Below are 22557 nucleotides of genomic sequence, written 5' to 3'. Positions count from 1 at the left end.
AACAAACACGTGACCTTTGACATATCATATTACGCATAGATGTTTTCATCTTGAGTAGAGAAAGAACTTCTGGAAGACTTCAAAAGTGTGCAAGTCATATATTGTACCATAAAGAAATAGCATTAAGATGATTGACATTAATACTACTATATTTATCATTTTGTCTATGTACATTTAAATGTTGAGATGATGCGTCCATCCCCATGCCATCCCTTTGTCTACCAGGTAAGAAGTAAGCATATTTCAAAAGACAAAGTGTAAGGGAAGCTTGCTTGGCTGAGGAGGTGGGCTCCAACATTCTATCATTTCACGTATAAGAGCTTGCACCTTTCGCACCTGTAAAATTTGATACAAAACCACAGAAGCTTACTGTTGTCCCTGTGAACATGAGAATTTAACAACAGGAAGGAACAGAAAGAGTGGTTTCAGTTGAGATTTGCAAAGACATAGTATCGGATAGGTTTGTGAATAGCCTCTCGGCTCCCCTCAGACCTTCCTTTGGTGGGCTCTGGATCGCGCTTTGCTAATGGCAGTTCCTCCACTCCATTTTCCTGTGTGGCAAACTCACCAGGGCCCTATGCATTGTCTCCATTCTCTTGCTCTGCATAGGAAGCTAAAAATACATATCTCACAGATTTGTGTCAAGCTAAATGATCATTTAAATGCCCAGATCAGAACCCCTGGAATTATCCATCTGCTTTTCATCTGTTGGGCTGGTTATGAAAGGTACCACTGAGAGATTCCCTGTGGGTTGGTTCTGCAGTGGGTGTGACTGAAAAATCTGTAGCTAACACTTGCATCTGGCAGAAACAGATGAAGGGGACAGTTCAGAAAGGAATGAAAATAAAGATCAAAGAGAAATAAACACACATCAAATCTTCAACTTAGTATCATTTTAAAATAATGCATTAGCACATTTTAGGGATCAGTGTTGCTCTGTCTCCTCGAAAGGAACAAAATATTCTTACAACACTGATGGAAGCTGATGTAGTTTTAAAGAAAAGGATAGAGCCAGCAAATATCCAATTAGTTTGAGAGTGGGAATAGGAATTGGCAATAGAGGTAGATGCTCTTAATGTCAAAAATGATGCTGATGACAGAAGGAGGTGAATGCACATGTTGGATTCTCCTTAGAGAACACATGCAAAACATAGAAGGAAAAGCAAACCACACCCTTGCTTTTTGTTTTCACTTACACAAAGATACTCCTCCCTGCTCCCCCAACCAAACATAGAGATCATTATACAAACTGTCCAAGGCAAATTAAGGAAAATAATTATTGTAGCTGATGAAGCAGAAACCCTATTAGAACTAAGGCTCCTTCACAGTACTCAGAGGTAAAGGTACTGGGATAAATGTGTTTTTCAGCATCTTTAGTGTGTATATTAAATTAACTTTTTAACCACTTTTCTCCTCCCCTTTATTTTCTCCTCCACACCCGCCGCCCCCCCTGCCCTTTCAGGCAGCCAGTACATAAGAGGACATTCACAGAAGGTGCCACAAGGAAAGGCTTTCCTGAATGAAACTCTATTTCCTAATTCTTTTCTTCTTAGAATTAAGGTAAAGAAAATCGTACAGGGGTGATGAATGGAGGAAGACTGTGGTACGACAGGGATGACCCACAGTGAATGATAACAGGGGCTCATGAGAAACAGTGGGAATTCTGAAGCTAAACTGGCTTGCTTTTCATTTTTTTCTTAAGGAAGCTAAGCAGGGTTTCTGCCTCTTCTATTCATAGCCAGAATTCTTGATTTGAGATTCATGCGTTTGTTCTTGCTTAACTAACATGATAACTTTATTAAGACTGTTGTTCCTGAATATATCTTTATTATATTGGGTCTCTCTAAATTAATACGTGTATTATTAATTATTTACACATTTGGTAAGTATATACATCAGATCTTATGTTTGTGTGGCCCATGACCCTCAGCAACATTCACTGTCCTTGATAAGACACATGTGATTGACAGAGAGGGAAAGAAGCACATCCATCCTGTCAGATGATTGGGTTGACGATGTTCTGGCAGCCCTGCACACTACTGTGACTCACTATCATCTCTTACTGCATCAGGTTCAGCAGCCTTGCAACGGCCTGTTCTGAACTACCTATGCACAGGCCTCACAAGGACCTCGTGAAAAATAGGAATGTGGCTTTCAGCTAGGCCCTTGATGCCTGAAGTGAAGCTCAGGGCTCTTCACAAGATGTCAGTAGTTCCCAGTATTCAAACACAGAACAGTCAGTGTGAAGACAAGGTGCATAAAATTGCACTTCCCCGTGTTAGAATCTTTATCAATGCTTTGTATATGGCCAGTGTTCTCTAAGTCCTTTATACTTATTTAATCGTAACAAATGTGTAGGTCATTTTACAAATATTAAAATGTATGTTGGCTAGGAGACCTCAACTTGGCCCTAAACTTTAAAAAAATAAAGGAGAAAGACTAGAACTGTTGTCTCCCAGCTAACAATTATGGAGCTATAGGGCAATCTCCACTCTGTTGAAGCGAATAACTAGTTTCTCTTTACTATCTACTTCTGATATCTGGGCGTAGGGATGGGGCATCCAAAAATCAAACATTAGATGCGATCAGAGGAAATAGGGATCCCTTGAATTCACACAGTGCCTGCAGCCAAGGCTTACTTTCTGCAAATCACATCTCTAGGTGCTTGGCATAAATCAATATATTTATTCCTCACAACTTTTACCATTATATAAGTGTTATCCTCATCTTACATATGAACAGATTAAGGCATAGTGTGTTCAATACCTTGTCTAGAATCCCTGACTATGAACATATCATTTGGATTTCATCCATAGGGTTTGCCCTACCACCCAGGTCTTTTAACACACACACACACACACACACACACACACACACACACACACACACACACACATCATTGCTTCTGGCTGATGATTTGTTGCAAAAATAAAAATCATATGAAGAATGACTCTCATAAATCTTATAAGATCCAAAGATAATGTTAGGGTCTTTCAGGACATTTTATACTTTATAGAGCCCACACTGTTGGACCTACCAATCTCCCACTCCATCTGATTCAACTTGTCTGCTAGTGAGAATCGCATATTTTCCCATTCCCTTTATCAGAGAGAAAGGGGTAAAGTGGCACACGTCTCTCTAGGTGACATCCAGAAGCTTGGTGTGGGTGTTTTCAGTGGTGAATTGCGTCTCTCTGTGCTTTGTGTGAGTCACGCGTACTGTGAGTGCTGAGGACTCCTAAGTTCTTTGTGAGTGGTGTTTAAAATGCAAGATTCTGGGACTATATGATAAATAAGTTGAACAGCCTTATTGCAAAGCCCCGTCCTGCTCTTTCAGCCGCTGTGAGTCTCGCAGACCCCTTAGGCGGGGATGTGATACACAGGGGCCATGATGATACATATTCAATAGCGAAGAAGACTTGATTCTGCACCTTGCTGGTTCCAGCTGCCAGCTTGTGTGCGATCGATGGAGAGCTTTCTTAATGATGTGGAATTCACTTCTGGCATGCTCTGCAAAAATACATAAGCAATGTATTATCAGTGCCCTCAACGACAGGACTGTCCAGATGGGATTCAATTCAAAGCCGGATTGTCTTTTTCTCTTTGTACACTTATAATTGGAATGTTGTTGATCAGATTCTGCTTTTAATAAAAGTGGCAAAGCAGACGGCATTTTACTGAAAAAATTTATTTGGCAGCAGACAGTAGACCATCAGATGATGGAAGTAATACAATAAGGGTGGGTTGGTACAGCAGCCCAGGGGAAAGCATGCTACAGAGTTGTGGAGTACACACAGAAAGAGGGGGTAAAGCTGAGAGTATCCACAAATATTACTGGGTAAGATGGCAAACATAGACCCCTTTCTGAAAGTGGAAGAGTATCATCATCCTCTAGACAAATGTGGAGTCTTAACAGCAAATGTCGACTTAATATTCAAGCCTGAGCTTTGCATTGAAAAGACAAAATTCCATTAGAGAGCCAACAACTGGTAGGCTTGGAAGCCTAATGCAACAGCAAATATATCTGGCAGGGCAATTTAAAGCTGAAAAGAAATAGAAAGATAAATGATGTCATAAAAGATTCACAGGGGCGTTTTTTAACTGAGCTGCTAAATATTTTAAAACAGAATCGCCAAGGCCGTTTTGTATTAGAAACCTAAATGAGTGTCTCTCTCCATTTATTAAATTTAGTGCACTCGGTGTTTATCAAGCATGTTGTATCTGGAAGGTGCTGTTTGAGCACAGAAATACTGAAATGGTCCCAGTTACCAAGAAGTTTGCTGACAAGTAAGGAAGAAAAAGATGTGTACATGAGAAATCTTCCATTGTCAATCTGGCAAGCATGCTTCATAGAAAAGGCATGTACAGGTCCCAAGCCATTCATTAGAGAACAAAATGGCACTGGATCCAAATACACTGGGAGATCCATACAAAGCCATATATATTTTAGAGATCATAAAGTATTCAAGGATTTATTACTGAAGAACTCTTTCCACACTGAATAGGGATTAAGCTATCCTATCTTTCTTTTTTTTTTTCTACTTATTTTTTTTATTAATTTATTCTTGTTACATTTCAATGGTATCTCATCCCTTGTATCCTCCCATTCTTCCCTCCCTGCCATTTTCCCCTTATTCCACTCCCCTATGACTGTCCCTGAGGAAGATTACCTCCCCCTGTATATGCTAATAGGGTATCAAGTCTCTTCTTGGTAACCTGCTGTCCTTCCTCTGAGTGCCACCAGGTCTCCCCCTCCATGGGACATGGTCAAATGTGAGGCACCAGAGTACGTGAGAAAGTCATATCCCACGCTCCACTCAACTGTGGAGGATGTTCTGTCCATTGGCTAGATCTGGGTAGGGGTTTAAAATTTACCTCCTGTATTGACTTTGGCTGGTGCCATAGTTTGAGCAGGACCCCTGGGCCCAAATCTGCCTATCATAATGTTCTACTTGTAGGATTCTAGGACCCTCTAGATCCTTCTACTTTGCTATTCTCCCATGCTTCTCTCATCTAGAGTCCCAATAGGATGTCCTCCCCTCTGTCCCAGTTTCCTATCTTTCTATGCCTTTGTTTGTGTTTAATGAAGAACAGGCATGGGGGCTGCCAAAATGCAAAACACAAAAAGTAAGTTTCCTTACTTTGTGTGACCATGATAAAATACCCAGTAGAAAGAAAGAGCTTACAGGAAACTGTTTCTTTTGGTCTATTGTTTCATAGGTTGCTGTCCATCATGGGTGGGTCTGTTGGTTCTGGGACAGTGGTGAAGTAGAGCTTTGGAGTGGCTGGAGCAAGTAGCCAAAAGTATCATTTCATGCCAGAAAGGAAGTAAAGGGAGGGAAAACAGGAGGAGATTTGGGGAAAGATATATCTCTTAAGGTTATAATTCATAATCCCCTCTAAAAGTTTCAACTCCTCCCTTTCATAGCCTCTCAACCCTGCTATTGTGTTAAGAATCTCTTAAGATATTAACCCATCCAGTAGGTCTGCAGTCACAGACAAATTTCCAGGAAATTCTCAATTCAGTCTACTAGAATTATATTGTTAATTCTTACAGCAGAGATAATTTCTAAGGTATTGACTATCTCTTTACATTGAACCAAGCTTGATCCACATCTGGCTGCCCTACAGGCTTAGGTATTCATAGAAAAATAGAACCTTGCATAAAATGCACACTTCATTTAGACATAAATGACTGAGCATAAGAATGGCATGGAATGCTAGTAAGCTGAAACATTTTTAGCTTTAGCAGAAATTGCAATGGTAAAATAAATTTCTCATCCCCCTCCCCCACATAACCTGCTGGTAGAAGTGATTCTTGGTGTGCTCACGGCCACCATGAACTCAAAGGAAGGAGTTCACCAAGAGCAGTCTAAATTCACAGTGAGTTCTTCTTAATTGAACATTTAAAACTTGTAAGATTTGGAAGACTGTTTTAGTAAAACTAGTTGAAACATTTCTGAAGCAAAGTTTGATTTTTTTTTTTAAATCTGAATCTGGTCACATCTGAAAGAAGCTGGAGAACATGAAGAATTTTCTGTTTTGCTAAGTCTCTGTAACCGCCTTGCCGGCTGACCACCCTACGTCCTGTTAGTAAGGCATGCTAGTACCAGTGCACTCAGAGGTGACTCAAAAGGAGTGTTTACTTAAGAAGTTATTAAGGGATCTAAAAATATATTAAAACACAAAACAAAAACAAAATACCTGTTGTCTTATTGTTGCCTAACACTTAAGTTCTTCCATTAAAAGTGAAATCTCAAGCAGGACACTATGTTTATACTTTTTTTGTCCACCTGTAGTGCCAATTTATATACAGCTCTATTTATGTCTTGTTCCAGAACTCGTGGGGTTATCTCTAGCACTGACTGTGACACTGAACACTGTGGAATAAAGATCCTTAGGGCAGGATATTTACATCCCTGTGTAGCCCTGTGACCATGTCCTTTCTAGGCAATCAAAACTAGAAGGAAAATTCAGTTATCTAGAGGCCAGTTTGTACTCAGTACAGTCATGTTTTTAACAATCTCAGGAAAGTAGAAACCTTAGTAATCTTGATAATACCTCATTGGAATAAAGGTGGTTGATACTTGGTTTAGACAACTTGACACACTTATCAGTTGTGTCCTCTATTGCTAAAAGGTAACTTTATGGAAGTAGGGCATTACTGAGCCAAATATCCATGTATGTATCCTATAAGATGGACAAGTCCTAGTACAGGCAAGCACAGACATGCTTTCCATAGGGCTCTTGATGAATGAATGGGGTTTGTTCATTTTTTTCTTTCTAATATTTTCCAATGGAAGAACAGGGGTCTATGAAACATAACAGTGGAGAAGTCCCCTTGTTTTAAGCAGTTTAGAGGTCTAGATTCCTATCAGACGCCAGTCTGAAGGAAGGAACATCAGATGTGTGTGCATAATATAGTATTGGAGCAAATGAAGGCATGCTTCACACAGTGTCCACATCTACACTAGTGTGTGCACCTACATTTAAGAGCTGTTGTCAGTTGAATCACCTCTCAGGGTTGCTACCCCAGAAAAGTTAGTGCTGTCTTAGACTGTGGAATTCACAAGCCAGATGTCAAAATTACATAGGTTTCACCACTAAACAGTTTAGGAATTCCATTTTTTTAATTATTCACTGGGAATAGATTATATAGTTGCAAACAGTATTGTTTACTCTTCCAAATGTCACAATATGGCAAACAAAGATAACTACTTTGAATAATAAATACATTATTTTAAGAAAACCAATGCTTTTAAGATAAAATATGACACCAATCATTTGACATTGAAAGTCCATAATTTGACAGAAATTATTAAATGATGGCCATCTTGGGTGATTCTAGGAAAGCAGGAAGTGAACAACTAGAGAAATTATTTGAGAGGTCCACAGAGGCATGACACTCTTCCCATTCTCAATGGCTGACTGTTTATCTCACTGAAGGCTTGCTCCTCAATCATTCCTCTTAAGGGGAAGATAGTACACTTCATAATATCTCCATCTCCAAGTCCCCCTACTAAAACACAGAAAACCTTTCAGATTCAACTGTGATTTCCACAAAGCCTAGCCAGAGGTTTGTAAAAATTAAATAAATATTACTCTTTCAAGAACATGTAATTTTATACTAACGTATTTTTTCACCCTCTATATTCATATTCAATTCAACTTCCTCAAGCTACAGACTTCTAGAAATATCTGCCTGGAGACCCTACTTTGAGAAACAAAATCTGTTTGCAGTGGAGCACAAGAGTGAGACAAAGACTGAGGTCGACATTAATGCTTTGCTCTCATTTCCTAGAAATGATCTTGGTGGTATTGGGAAATTTTATGTGGTTAAGAAAACATATTTTTGTTTCATAGTATATTAGTATAGTTGATGGGGCCAGGGTTGGGGATAGCAGAGAGTGGTCTTGCCATGAGACACTAAATGGTTTATTCAAATACTAGCATATCTGCAACAAAATAGTTGATTCTTCTTTGTCTTCTCATAAAGAAATCACCACAAATAATATTTCTGTGAGCATAAGTGTAGACAGAAATTTATTGCATAATTCAAAGCTGATTTCTGTAATCCCCATATCTAGTTGCAGTCCTTGCTCTGAGAATCTCCTGACTCAACGTTGTATAAGTACAGCTACCTAATTGTCCCCTGATATGTCCATAAAGCAGCTTACAGCCAATTGCTGAGCAAGAGAGAGAATAAGGCAAGGCATTTTGCCAGCCAGGGCAGGAGAGGTTACAGGAGGAAGTAGGGAATTCAGAGATGGGAAGAGGTCCAGGAAACGGCAGGAGAGAAGCGGGAGCAGGGAAAAACACAAAATATAAGTAACTCTGGGATGTACACTGGGAGGAAACCAGATTAGTTTAGAGAGTTAAGAATAGAGTAATAATTGCTCTGTTATTGTGTTCTGAGGCTTGTTAAACAAATATAATAGAGTTCTAATTATTAGCCAGGGTAAGAGAAAAACTGAGAAACAAACACAGTTTTACAAAAATAACTTTAACGCATAAGAATGATGTCTTCCAACAAATAACAGAACATTAATAAAAATAACAGACAGGAGAAAGAAATGAGATATGAGGAGGAGAGGAGGAAATTAAAAGAGGGGGAGAGAAAAAGAGGATAAAGAAAAAGAAAGTAGATAGTTAAATCAATAGAAAAACATGCATTCAGTAAGAACCTCTAGTAGTTTTCTGAGAATTTTCAGTTTCTTTGAATGCACATGTTCAAACACAGACTAGTACAAACCATGCATTTTGAAGGCATTGAGTATCCAGATACAGAGCCTGCATACGTGTGTCTTTCTGATTTTCCACAATGTGACATTACAAACAATGACATATTTTAGGGACTTCGTGAAATGTCCAGCCATCCTTTCCTGCCTGTGATATAAAGCAAGCAAAGGCCAGTCTGTGAACTGTATAGTGTCACATTGTCTGTATGCAGAATAGAATCTCCCATACGGCAGGAGGGAGCCTCAGAGTGGTTATGTTTTTCTGTCTGCTTGTGTTGATATAATTGTGCTGCACATTTATTTATTGAAATCTCAAGACAAGGTTATGGTGCTGTGTAAATTGCTCAGCCCTGTGCATTCTTATAAGATCTGACACTTTGACTACCTGGTCACTTCCCACTGAGTGTGCCACTTCCTCATTTGACAGAGGTGGAAACCCCATCAGACAGGGCTCTCACTCAAATTGTGATAGAGTTAAATTACTTTGATCTAGGCAATGTGTTTTAATTCTATGAGTAGATGGCATTTCTTAAACTAGCTTAGTAATATACAGATAAATTGAAATTCTACATATAGGTTCTTTTTTTTTTATGGTTTTCAAGACACAAAATAAATTTATTATTTAGTCAATTGAAAAAAATCAAAGTTGAGAAAAATAAGAGAGTCCCATTCATCATACTCCAGACCACCCACCAAATCACATTCACTTTGGGTAACGCACAGTAGCAACCTGGTACACACACCTTTACAACTTGTTTTTGTCCATCTTGGTGCCTCAAAATGCATAATGCAAGTACTTGTTTGTTCCCAGTATTGACTATACCACACATATTGGTTTTCTGTATACTAGAAGATAGATATCCATCTGCACCTCACTGAACCTAGAATTATAAAATCTGCATTGGAGTTATGTTCTTGCCTTTTTCCTCTTCTCTCTCCTCTTAAGCTACCTTCTTCTCTTACATTTTCCACGTACATCACAGCGACACACGAATAGGCCAATGGAGTCCACAAGTTATGTGGCGCATCTTACTAAGGAGGTGGCCAAGTTACAGTGTATGGCATGGCATTGTGAAAACAAGTTGTACCAGTAATAGAGTCTATAGCTGTCATAGCTAATAAAATATTCAATTTTATTTGTGTGTGTGTGTGTGTGTGTGTGTGTGCATGAAGTGTTTTTTCTTTTTTTAAATTTTAATTTGTTAACTTTACATCCTGATTGCAGCCCTTCCCTCTTTGCCTCCCAGTCCCACCCAACTCCCAGCCTCTTCCCCACTTCTAGTTCTCAGAAATGGGGAGCCCTCCTCCCCTATCATCTGACCTCAGCCTATCAGGGCTCATCTGGACTGTCTGTATCCGCGTCCTCTGTGGCCTGGCAAGGCTGCCCCGCCAGGGGGAAGTGATCAAAGTGTTGGCACCAGAGTCCATGCTAGATTTAGCCTCTACTCCCCATATTATGAGACCTACTAGGAGACTGGGCTGCCTATTGACTACATCTGAGCAGAGGGTCTAGGTCCTCACTGTGTGTGGTCCTTGGTTGGTACATCAGTCTCTGCAGTACCTGCCTGCCTTGGCCCTCCTTGTGGAGCTCCTGACCCTTTCAGGTCCTTCTGTCCCCCAACTGTCCCATAAAACTCCCTGCATTCCAGTCTTGTTCCTTCTCTTCAACAATTTCTAGCATTTATTCTATTTGCCCTCTGAATGAGAATTAAGCATCCCCTCTAGGGTCCTCCTTGTTAATATTTAGTTTCCCTAGGTCTGGGTATTATAGTGTGGTTATCCTGTATTATGTGGCTAATATCTGCTTATAAGTGAGTATATACCATGTGTGTCTTTCTGGGTCTGGGTTACCCCACCCATGATGATCATTTCTCGTTCCATTTGCTGAAATTTTCAATTCTTATAAATTATGGTTGTATGTTTTTTTCCAAATAATCCAAGACATACTGCAGAGATCACGTCATACTCAATGAGTGAAAATCCCAGGAGGCCTCAGTCCTACATATAGAATCACAAGCCACTTCAGAAAGTTGGGATCAGAAGTGGTCAGTGCTCCAGTGGTGCAATCAGTTAGCGTGCGGTTATCTATTAATTTTTGCTCATTCTGTTTTGAAGTAAGGACTCTAAAAGAGAAATCCAGGAAAGAGGCACAGATTTTCATTTTGTTTTCATGTGTTCTCAATTAACTAGCCTACCATTTATGATTGTCCTCTTTGGGCCATGTCCAGCTTAGTTCGTAGAACAGAACCACTTAATGAATTCTCTCTGCCCTCTATACTCACGGCCTTTCAGGACTGGGTCAGTCGGTGTCTCGAGAAGGCTGTCCCTTTGAATGGTGATAGTTGGATAAGCATGTATGTTGAAGTTTGTTCTTGTGGGATTCAAAGTCCTGTAACGTCAGTTGTGTCAGACAGACATGGTGACACAATTTAGATCTTTCCTGTTCTGGACATGCTGGGGTACCAGACCATGGAGGGGAAAGCTGAGACTAAAGATGAGTACAGTGAGGGTTGTTTCTGGGGATTCAGTTAGATCACTGAAGAGAAAAGGAAGAAGTTGCAATGAGCATCAACTATCTGAAGAAATCGTGGATTTGTGGATGCCGGAAACAGTTGAAGTGCTTATTGTCCAAATATCTCTCTCATAGACTAACTGAAGAGTCTCAAGACGGGTGAGGTGGTGCTTAAATTTCAGAATGCCCCAGAGCCATGTCCCCACAAAGGATGCCAAATGCAAAGTACTGTTGTGTACCTTTTCACTACAGGGGTCATCCTGGGTGGGAAAAGAGATGTTCTCAGCTTAGGATGCAGAACAGTAAGAAGCATGTTCAGCATACATCCTATGTCTTCATGCAGCAAGCAGTGATCCTCCAATTCAGAAAGTCTGGGCAGTAGCTTCTGTCATTCAAATACAGTGAAGTTCTTTTAGTTATAAGTGTATATTCAAATAAGTCACATTTCATAAAGGTATTCCCTCTCACTAGGCAAAGAAGAAACTTCAATGCCAGGCTTCTGTGATCTACCATCTCTCTAGCTCGCCTCCTCAGGTTATATCCCAGTTTCAGGAGATCAGGCCTGAAGAACAGATTTTCTTTGAGAGAGTTTTAGTTCTTAGTATTAACCCACAAACATTATTGTTGGTAAGCTCTTTGTTGTTTCTTACAGGGTCACTCATGTCCTCTAAGATGTTCTGGGACCCGCAGGGCTTCTCAGTAGGATGCTCTCACATTTCTTGTGAGTCTCTCCCTTCACCTTTGCTCAAAAATATAATTTATTCCTCTTGATTCTCTCAACTGGGGAGTCTTGTTCCCAAGTCCAAAGGTTGAGATGTACTGATGTAAGATGCATCCTCCATCTCTACAGTTCTTTCTGACTTCTTCTCTGGATAAGGAAGCCATGTGGATAGGAAAGAAATGAGAAATAAATAGAAGCATGAAGAGCTTAGGATAACCAGGGACCAACTGGATGGATCAGCAGGAGAAAATGCGTCACAAACCTGGCAATCCATATTTATTCCCAGAACCCACAAACAATTGAAATGAAATAACCAACTCAACAAAGATGTTTCCTGACCCCAAAATATATCATAGCACACATGTACTCCCCTTGAAGATATCCTGCATGTACTACAGTAATAAATAAAATAATTTTAATAGTACTTATTAAAAACAGAAAAACTGAAGGTTATAACTAAAGATCATACACACACACACACACACACACACACACACACACATATATATATATTTGCAGATTGATTGCTATGACCTGAAGTATAGTCAATAAGGTAAATGTAAACAGATTTTGCCTGAACCTTAGACTGCTAAGCCATTTTGTGTCCACTAAGAATGGGTGTCTGCTTCCAGTCCTGTGAGGAATAATGTGACCTGGTTGAGGTGTTGTTCAATATGTCCACAATGCCAGTGACTGCTAAAATCTGAGATCTTTTCATTCCTGGTACCACCTGGCTCCTTTATTCCTATGATCTATCTTTTATAACCATGAAGATATATCATATACAAAAGTCTGTGATTTTGTGCTTTGCCAAATTCTGCCCTTGAATTGTGTCTTCTGTAGGGTTCTGTTTATAGAAAATTCTTTAATGTATCAGGCAAAGAAAAAACCACAGGAGAAGGCAATGGCCACATTTTCTACCTACTAAAATAGCAAACTATAACCTGCACATGGAAAGGAATGTTCCCCCAAAATGACAATGACAGCTGCAGCTTTAATTCACTTCTGTGCCTCTGACAATCAAGTGACAAATGAGATCAGAGACTTCTGTGGAATATTTATGGCTTTTGTGGTTAAAATATTGGTCCTTCTCAACACCATAAATGCGTTGTTGTAGGTAGTCATCCCTCATCACAATCTCAATGTTGACTGAGGTTATTATTTCTGTAAGGAAGCCTTGGATCCAAAGAGTTTACAAAGTGCAAGTGATGCCAAAATTGGTGAAATAGCAATATAGTCACACACACACACACAGTGGAGCTTGGAAACCTGGAATAGCATACTTAGTAAGAAAGCATTCAAATGTATTGTAGCAAAAATTTGGTTAGTGTTTACTTTGATTATGTTTCAACTACTGTACAATTGTACTTTGTACAATTACAAAGTAATAGTACAAAATTACTTTAGAAAAACAATAAGGGTCACTGTAAACATGAACTTTTATTGGTTATCTTACAAAGTTGTAATTTCCTTTTGTAAGTAAATGAAAGGCCTGATAAGTTATGTTACTGGTGTAAATTTACCTCCATATAGTAGGGCACAGTGAAGATGCAAATATGAAGTCATTGTTCTCCAATAACTCATTTCATAACTCCACACCACCTGCTGTAGGGACCTCAATGCCTCACTAAAGTGGGTATAATTGTGGATATTATGGGTTGGAAATTTATCTTTGATATATTGATGGCAGAAAGAACAGTTGTTATCTGTTGTTGTTATTTTGAAGTGTATTGATTTAGGCTCAGTGTCCTAGCCCTAGGTAAAATAGTGTAAACAGAGAGTCCTGAAATTATTCTAATATTTTCAGAACTCTCTCCTCCCTGAAAATGGCGAGTTCTAGTCCCAGAACCAACATCACAGCCAAAACTACATGCATACATGCAAAAGTGGGCCAGAGAAGAAAGGTGCCGGGAGATACACTTCACGAGCCATTATAATTACCGCTTTAAGAAAAGTTTTACTACTTAAAACATTGGGTGGTAGTCAGCAAAGCAAAAAGAATTGGCACATGACTAGAGGTCTATCTACTAGCACTCAACAATTGTATTTAGGAGAAGAAAGAGATTAGCTTGGTTAGGTAAGCTATACTGGCTAAAATGAACAAGCACTCACGAGTGTTTTATCAGCAAATTATCTATAGAATATTTGCGATCTCTAACCCATGAACAAAATCATAATTTGCGTCATCATTTCCAGTTTTTATGGACAGTACTGTGATTCTATATAATAATGTTCCAGTGGGTAAACTGTCCATCACTGTGTAAAACCAAGAGATGGTTTCATGCTCTGTATGGACAATTTATTCTAGTTAATGATTCATCAATATTGGGGGGGTGTGAAGAAATGGAAAGGCACTCTGGTTTAGGAAGCATTTTCCAGGGTTTCAAGGAATGTTATGGAGGAAATTAATTCAAATTGGCTTGGATATGAGCCTTGTCACATGCATCAAAGACTCTCAGAAGAATCCAAACCAGTAATGATAAACAAGGCTGTCTTGCTGGGCGGAGGTGGTTAATACTGTGCCAAAGGCTACGTTTTCAAAACAGCAGTAATCAGTTAATTGCTCTAGTGTGCACAGCGCCATGGCAATCCCTTTCAGGGCCAGTCTGCATAAAGTCTCACAACTTGAAGTATTTGATGGCAGAAAGAACAGTTGTTATCTGTTGTTGTTATTTTGGTTTTTATCCAATAATACTCAAATAGCTTTGAAAACAAGCATCAGTCCCTTCAAGAAACTAGAGAATGAGGCTGCTTGTCGACACCTGAGCCCTGCTTACTGCAGGATTAGCTCAAGCTCAGTGTCCTAGCCCTAGGCAAAACCAAGCAAGCAGTGAGAGTTGAGAAACTTCAGTGTTTTTAGGACTTTTCTTTTTCACACAAATAGTTCAGGAGTTTTCAGAGCTGATAGCATCCAAGATACTTTGCCTTTTAATTTTGCTCTTGAATGCATATGAAGCATGTACTATCCTTATTGCCATTTTACAAATAAAAACACCTAGGGATTTTTTTTTTACAAACTCCACAGCTCTTAATTGCAGCCAGGGAGAACAGATGTCAAATTGAAGTATTTAACTTAGATAGGACACTACTTTAGTTAGAGAACACCCTTGACCCTTGCTGTGTGCCTAAATAGTTCCATTGTGCTCTCCAGCAATAAAAATGAAATTGCTAAAACAGGTAGACGTTATTGATCAGTATAGTAATATACCTTACACATGCGACCTCTCCCAGAGTTGGCATTTCAAATAAAATTTTTGATGTTAAGTTAAATAAAAAGTTTTTTTCCTTGTGAAGCCCGATACAGATCAAACAACTTGGGCATAGAGAATAGGGGTCAGACGGCCTCATTGGTGGTGACGAGGATTTCATTGTGATGGACACTCTGGTGGCCCATTTACTCTGGTACCCGGGAATGGCCTCTGAAGTGTACCTACGAGCTCTGTGATGACATCCCTCAGGCATGACTCCTAAGAGTCAACTTTAGACTTGAGCTCTGACACTAAATCTGGCTGATGCCTTCACTTCCATCAGATATATAAAACAAAAATAAATTATGGTCAAAAGTAATTCAGATGTTTCCAGAACATAAGTGAAGTCCTAGGAGTAAATAATTTTATTTCGTTTTTCCCTTGTGGACTCTGATGTGTTTAATAATGTGTTTAATAAAAGCAGTTTATTAACACAGACTACCTTTTTCCCCTTTAAAAATTATTTATCATACAGACTCGATTTTCTTGAGTTACTGATCTGGCTGGAAAACTTTAGTATAAGAAATAGAAGTTACAATACATTCTTGCCTGATATTTGTGGAGAAGTCATTTAAAATATCACTTTAAATAAAGCCAATTGTTTTCTTTGAGATTCTGCTTATCATGTTGCGAGAATTCCCTCCAATCTTTAATTTGCTTAGAACTTTTGCTTAGAATTTTTACCCCTTTGCTTTCTACCTCTAATCCTTTCCATATGTCCTGTATGTCTCCTTAATTCATATTTATTCTACTTTAATTATTTTGTTTCACATTTTGTCCTATTTGTAGAATAAGATTTGTCAAATGCTTTTACTATAGTATTATTTCGTATTACTTTTCATCTTCATTCTGTTAATGGAGTAACACTACATTTTGTTTTAAGATTTAGATATGTGTACATGTGTATGGCAAGATGAACACTAGTTGGATTTAAAATTTTAAAATGTTGTTTGTTATTTTGTGTTAATTTTCTCTTTCTTTCTTCTCCTAACCATCTCTGCAGATAGATAGATAGATAGATAGATAGATAGATAGATAGATAGATAGATAGTCAGTTCTTGGTGTCAAAATAAGTCATAATCAAGTTACAAAGTGTTTCTGGTGGAGAAATATTATTTTAAGATATTTGACAAATTTCTTGTATTAAAAATAATAATTTTTATTCCCTCTTCACAAGGTTTTTATTGATAAATATAATTATATATATATATATATATATATATATATATATATATATATATATATATATATATATATATTGTCATTTATATTACCTACTTTCTTGGACTAATTTTGGAAATAAAAATTTCAAAGAGCTAATATTTGTTATCTTATAAGCAACTGTATTTTCAAAAAATATTGTGATGGTCATGACTTGGAACTGGTATGAGAAATGGGACCAGCATTCATAGAAAGAGACATCAGCATGCAGCTCTGATCTGTCAGAAGGAACATCCCCTGACAGTCACTGGAAAATTGGCAGTTAATGTGTAGAGTCCAGACCCAGCTTGGGAAGTCCTCTTTGTAGTTTTATGAACATTGTGACTCTATATCTACTCATAAATCTAGACACCTATCTTGCATTATTTCTTCAGATATGTTTTGTTCATCATGTTCTTTCATGTTTTTTCTTCTAAAGTTTTAATGATATGGACACTCATTAAACAGGTATTTGTGGTTTGGTTGTTTGTATGTGTGTTTGTTTTGTATTGCCCATAATGGCTTAGAGGTGCTGGTTGCAAACATCAAAGTACTTGAAACTCTGATTTTGTCATCTTATGAAGGATGATGGGTGGCAAGCCCAGATGTACATTAAGAAAGACCAAAAGACTCCTGAAGTCTGTTGCAAAGAGTTCTCCATGGTGAATATAGCCACTTACCACAGGGCCACACAAGCCAATGCCACCATTACTATTTCACCAGCAGAGGAACAGGATGGCTCAGAGTATACAGTGAGCTTTGTAAGGGAAGACACTTACATGACTGAAAACACTGTCAGCTAACAACACTGATCCTTTTAACAGCATCTAAGTAATAGCATCAGTTGTGGCTGTCAGAAACCTGCCTATGGAGTGGCCATGGGATGAGGTGCCCAGACACAGCTGGAACAACAGGCTGCTCATGAGATGAATGGCTCCCACACCGATACTAGAAACTGGCTCAAAATAGAGGTAAAAGTCTATACTGAGCAGTAACATTTCCACCAGCATTGCGTTATCTATAAAATCTTATATATCTTATGTCTGAAGTATTAAGGTCAGAACTTGACTGAGATCCTGACTTGTTACTGACACTCCTTAGCTGAAAACAGTCTTATTCCTGAAAAAATACAGTCTGTACTAGCCCACCACCTAAATGATTCATTCACAGGTTGTATCTGAATAATAAATGCAAATATACAAGTTTATACATCTGACATTTCCACATTACACCCAGGGTTCAGAAGTACATGTTAATTATTTCTCCTCACTTAAAGAAGATGGGTACATAGTAATGCTTGGGTAGAATGTTATACAGAATGTTTTCAAACATATTCTAAACACCAGGATGACCACGTTTCCTCAATTCCTCTTTTATATAGAAATAAGAAAGGAAACATAGGTAAACTTACAGATACATATCATGCTGTGTTTTTATGATCGAACTGATTTATAATTGTTTGGCCCTGCTGAGGATTATAAAAGGACAAACTCATCTATCTCTCCCTCACTCTTTCTTGTTTCTTTCTTCCTCTCTTCCTCTGTCTTTGTCTCTCTGTCTCTGTCTCTCTCTCTCACTCGGCTCCCTTATCCTCCTTCCCCACCCTTATATAATAAACATTGCCATATAATGTCTGTTGTGTGGCACATATTTCATGTCTCATATCTCATATTTTATTGGTATTTATAATGGGTGGACCCTGTACTGGGAAGGCTCTTCTGGGATCCATTCTATGGAACTCATACTATTTGCCATACTGCCTACAACAATTTGCCTTCTGTTCCAAACTCCATTTTCCTATGCCTAGTTCTCACTCCAACATTACCCCCATGGGAGTTCAGCGGTAGCATTGGCTGCTTCAGAACAAGTCTACCTTACAGCTGCCATAGCATAGCGCAAACCTTGCCTTCAGACCGAGATTCCTGGCTGAGCCAAATAAATAAATGCTGTCCTTCTTGTCACCAGCTACCCCGGATTCACCTACAGGCTTCCCGATCAATGGACTGGGATTCTTGTGAGCTAGAGGAACTTCACTGCTCAGGTCTAATGGAATCCAGATAGTTACTGCCCATCAACAGTCTACGTTTCCTACCTTCCACCTATTTAAAAAGGAGAGATTCCTCCCCCTTTTGCCTGGTTCACTGGGAATGGAGGTGCCCAAGCCCAGTCTGCATGACTGTGGCTGGTCCTTCTTCCTGACCAACACCTAGGACTTTTCCCACTGGGCAAACCACAGACACAGCTCTTTTTCTGCCACAGCCTGGTGCTTCCTGCTACTGGCAAAAGATCCTAGTACTAGGTGGGCCAAGTCTCTAGGCCAGCTCATGTGCAGCGCTGCACTCTTTGGTCATTGGCCAACGATGATGAGCTACTGAACAGTCCAGTATCTGCCCTTTTGATTCACAATCTGTTTCTGGGGATGCCCTAACAGATTACTGACTTTGCCTCCCAATGAGAAATAATCCACTCGCCACTTCTCCAGACTCCTCTGGGATGCCTTCTAGAGAATTTCAAATCCCTATACCCACATTAAGGGCTGTTAAGCTCACACATCTTTGAAACCAAACTAGGACAGATCCAAAAACAAGACCTTTTGAATTATTGCCAACAATTGAGTAAAATGGAAGGAAGTTCCCCATGTTCAAGCAATTTCTAAGGTAAAAAGGAAGGAGGCACCTTATTTTCAAGATATTCTCTTCTTTTCTCCAAAACTTCTGTCTCTGCTCACTCTCCTAAAATTTTCAAATGTACACCTACAGGGATTTTTCTCCCTAATCTACCAACTTTGCCTTCTGCCCACATATATGATCCAGTACCCTACCAGACCCTCCTACATCTAGGACATGGTCAAAGCAGCTGTCCACAGGTGCTCCAATCTAACCTAGCAGATCCTTCCGGCTGGCCCTGCATTGCCCCTTCTAGCCACAGATGTTCTCAGACCGTGGACAGCAAATAACACAGCCTGCTCTCCCAGGACCTGGCCAGCATTTCAGCCTTTTTACACCCAGTTGCTGCCCTATTGCCAGCAGGAAGCTGTCAAAGACAATTGATTTCTTCATCTCTTATCCATTTTAAAAAAGACTGAAATGCTGTGCTCCATACCTGGGGCAAACAGCTCTGGGTTCTCCTAGCACTCTTCAGTCTGCTGCAGGACATGACTGACATACTCTGCCCTCTACCCTGAACTTTCCAGGGCAGAGCTTTTTTTTTCCCTTCAACATATAAAGTAGGCATTTTGTTGCTCTTGCCCCCCCCCCTGAATCCTGCCTTCTCTTTCTCCCTCCATGATCATATAATAAACATCTCCATATAATGCCTTTTGTGTGCCACATCATGTCTCATATCTCATATTTCATTGACATTTAAAATTAAGGTTCTCTTTGTGGGGCTCCTGAACCCTCTGGGCCCTTCTTCCCTCCTACCTCCATTCTTCCACACCACTATCGGTACTCCAAGGAGAGTCCAACAGCAAGGCCCAGCACCTGTCTGGATCCCCCACTGAGTGGAACTTCTCAGAGGACATTTATGTTGGGCTTCCAGGTGAGTATATACCCTTACAGGTATACATTCCACTTACAGGTGAGTGTATACCATGCTTGTCTTTCTGGGTCTGGGTTATTTCACTTGGGATGATCTTTGCTACTTCCATTCATTTGCCGGCAAATTTTAATATTTCCTTGTTTTTAATGGCTGAGTTGTGTTCCTTTCTGTAAACGTACCACTGTTTCTTTATCCCTTCTTCTGTTGAGGTACATCTAGGTTGTTTCCAGATTCTGGCTATTACAAATAAAGCTGTTATTTAGCTGAGCACAGGTCCTTGTTGTATGGTTGGGCATCTCTCAGGTATATACCCAGGAGTGATATAGCTGGGTCTTGAGGTTGAACTATATTCCCAATTTTCTGAGAAAGTACCAGATTGATTTCCAAGGTGGTTGTACAAGTTTGCACTCCCCACAGCAATGGAGGAATGTTCTCCTTTCTCCACATCCTCGCCAGCATGTGCTGTCACTTGAATTTTCTCATTCTATTCTTGAGAGTCACCTGTCTCATGTTCCTGCCACCATGTCTTCCCAGCACTAAAGACCATGACTTGTCAAAGTATGAGCCAAAGTCAAATCTTTTTCTTTAAGTTGCTTTTGAAAGCAAAAGTAACAACAAAAATCTTTGAGAATTTGAATAACTCTTCTGACTCACTCTGACTCCTTCTCTCTCTCTCTCTCTCTCTCTCTCTCTCTCTCTCTCTCTCTCTCTCTCTCCCTCTCTCTCTCTGTGTGTGTGTGTGTGTTGCTTCCTAAAAAATCTGCACATAACTTAGTTTAAATGTACTTAAAAATGTCATTTTATCTTAATCAACAATTTGAAATAAATTCAGTAATAGTTTTCTAAAAACTTAAAATAATTCACTTTTTACTGATTGAGAATATTTTTTTAGATTAAATTTATTAATTTATTCATATTACATCTCCATAGTTATCCCCTCCCTTGTATCCTCCCATTCCTCCCTCTCTCCCATTTTACCCTTACTCCTCTCCCCTATGACTGTAGCCAATGGACAGGACATTCTCCACAGTTGAGTGGAGAGTGGGGTCTGACTTTCACACGTACTCTGGTGCCTCATATTTGACCACGTCCTCTGAATGGGGAGACATGATGGCACTCAGAGGAAGGATAGCAGGCTACCAAGAAGAGACTTGACACCCTATGAGCATATACAGGGGGAGGAAGTCCCCCTCATTGAGAATTTTATATAATATGTTTTGATAATAATCACTCATTCTCTCCAATTCTTCCCAAATCCACTCTTTTCAACTTTGTACCCTTTTTATTCATTTGTGTGTGTGTGTGTGTGTGTGAACCCATCATGTCTAAATTGTGATGCCCATCTGGATATATGGCCATCCACTGGATAGGGTTCAACCCAGCAAGGACCAAGCATCATATCCTAAAGAAATTCACCTCACTTCTTAGCAGATATCAATTGTCAATTGCTCCTAAGCAGTATGTGGTATGTTATCTCTATATCCCTGTTCATGACTGCACATATTGTCAAAACCACTATTAGTTCATATTTCCAATTTCTCTATTTGTCTGGAAAGCACTGATTTTCTGTAGCCATTCACCATAAGTGGCTCTTGAGGCTCCCAGTTTTCTTCTACTTTAGCAATTTTACTTTAACTCCATTTACTAATAGTGTAATGAACAACTTCATTGTAGGAGCATCCATATACTCATATGGATTTAATTAAAATATGCCATCTGCATTAGTGTAGCTTCTTTGCATATCTATTTCACTTATATTTTCATTTTCATTTTATTTCCTTTATTTGCTTATACCAGCTTGCAATACTAGCTCTTGTTAAATATTTTCTTTTTCCAATTCAGAACTTTGACTTTACATGCAAAAATAATATGACATTGAATGCCTAAATTGGTTATGTCTTATACTCAAAGCAGCACACTTTATTTAAATACATAATATAAGGCAGGATATAGAGAAAACACAGTTTTAATTTTACAGTCATTCAAACATTTTTCCATTTTGCATAAATCTTCAAAATCTACTTAAGTTTAACTTATATAGACTTTAAAAGGTAGAAAATTATTGTGTCATTAAATTACATAAAACTATTTATCTAGGACTTTAGCTCTTATCTCTCTAGTTCAGTTCCATAGAAACTGGCATTCCCTCAAGAATAGGACATGGTTAAAATTCTGAAGAAGTAAAAGCCAGTGAATATGTATGCTTTCTTAAAAAATTAATTGTTTCATTGGCTTTCAAGACTTGTCTGGGCTTGATCATGAAGAGGATACAAAGGTTTCTTGGGGAAATTTGGTCTCTGGAGTTTTCCAGAAGCAGTATGTGCCAATAGTAGAGTTGAATTCTTTCTTCAAAGACTCTGGAGACAGTCAGACCCACCAGTGCTCTGAGCCTTGTTGGAGAATCTGTAGCTGCAAAGCTCTGCTCTTGAACAAGTTTCCAGTCAACAAGGGGTTCCCCGTTAAATCTTTGAGATGGATGACTGCTTCCTGCATGCTGTTTTAAAGAAAGCCTGCTGTCTGTGTTTGCTGTACAATGCACAATACTTTGACCTTCATTGAAGCAACCAATAGCCTAGAAGGATGAGAAAGGCAGGAACTT

This window comes from Acomys russatus, chromosome 20 (genome assembly GCF_903995435.1).
Source record: "Acomys russatus chromosome 20, mAcoRus1.1, whole genome shotgun sequence".
Taxonomy (NCBI): domain Eukaryota; kingdom Metazoa; phylum Chordata; class Mammalia; order Rodentia; family Muridae; genus Acomys; species Acomys russatus.
The sequence above is the reverse complement of the archived record's forward strand: the minus strand, read 5'-3'. Positions refer to the sequence as shown.